Raw genomic sequence first — 1285 nt, forward strand, 5'->3', positions numbered from 1 at the left:
TGTGGAAGATTCATTAAGAGAAATGAATCTAGAAAAGCCACGAACTCTTGAGAAGATATGGCTCTTTAAAGTGTATTTATTTTCAGCATAAGTGAGTACATAAACCGTGGGGTCACTGCAAGGCAGGAGGAATTATTTTGCTTTGAATGAATCGGAGGTCTGCCTGTGCGTTCCTGCTTCCGATGGGTGTCGGAGCTCTGTCTCAAGCCGTTCCACTAGAGGAGGTGGTGTGCGTTTGGCTGGGTCTGCCAGCCCTGACTTGACCCTGGAAGGTACTCAGGTCAACTCCCACCTGGACCCTCCCACCTGCATGAGTGGGAGGCTTCTCCCTAATTCCCATCTGTCTAAACACAGACCCCTTTCCTGGCCACCTCTGTCCATAGCCAGGTGACCAACGACCCCAAATTGCCCAGGATGGACAGCGTTCTCAGGAAAAGCAGGGGCTCATCCCCAGCCTTTGGGGAATAGCAAATTTTACATTTCAAAATCCATGGAATCTTGGGGCTGGCCCTCCTTGGTCCTTGATCTTGGCGTTGACTGAGAGCCTGCAGTGTCAGGGGCAGGCTTATTATCTTGCACATAGCCACAGCCACCCCCTCCATTCTGTCCCCAGGAGAATGTCCCCTCTGCCCCCTTTGCTTCTTCCTTTCTCTTGCCCTCATAGGAGAATCTTACCTTTGTGAGGTGGTTCCAGAATTGGGGGGGGGGGGGGGGGGCGCAGAATCAGATGTGAGACTGCAGAGAATTCAGGGGGGTAAGTTACGCTCTGTAATGAAGGTTGGGGTGGTAGGGTGGTGGGGGCCAGAGCTGGTGGCAGGTCAAGGGTCAGGGTGGAGGGCTTCCAGCCGGGGAAACAACCCTGGCCGTACACAGTCCTTGGGTGGCTCCATCCCTGGGATTCTCAGGGACCTGACCCTGCTGGACCTCCACCCCTCAGCCTGCACCCCTGCTCTCTCTCCTCCCTGTGGCCAGCTGCCCTGCTCATCCTCCCAGTCCCAGCTGAGCCCTGCAACCTCTAGAAATTCCCTGCTGCCCCCAGGCTGGACTGTCACTCACTCTGCCCACAGCCTGTGCTCCCCTTCCTGGGTGGTGAATGTGTCCTACCCAGCCCTGTATCCTCAGTGCCCAGGACAGAGCCTGGCACATAGTAGATGCTTAGTAAACTGGTGACATTTATTTATGTATTCAGAAGGTATGTTTTAAGCATCAAGTGCATGCCAGGCTCTACCTAGGTTCTGGCGATCTTCTGGAGGGGGGGGCGCAGGGGCGGGACCCTGGAGGACTT

At 55.1% G+C, this 1285-nt stretch overlaps 1 long non-coding RNA gene across 1 annotated transcript; it reads right to left on the reverse strand.

Moving 5' to 3' along the window:
- Positions 1–60: 60 nt before the first annotated feature.
- Positions 61–634, reverse strand: LOC115298079. The gene is made up of 2 exons (XR_003911590.1): positions 479–634; positions 61–265 (listed from the first exon to the last, which is right to left on the reverse strand). It is a non-coding gene; the product is annotated as an uncharacterized LOC115298079 (long non-coding RNA).
- Between the last annotated feature and the right edge of the window lie 651 nt (positions 635–1285).

Source organism: Suricata suricatta, chromosome 8, assembly GCF_006229205.1.
Source record: "Suricata suricatta isolate VVHF042 chromosome 8, meerkat_22Aug2017_6uvM2_HiC, whole genome shotgun sequence".
Classification (NCBI taxonomy): Eukaryota; Metazoa; Chordata; class Mammalia; order Carnivora; family Herpestidae; genus Suricata; species Suricata suricatta.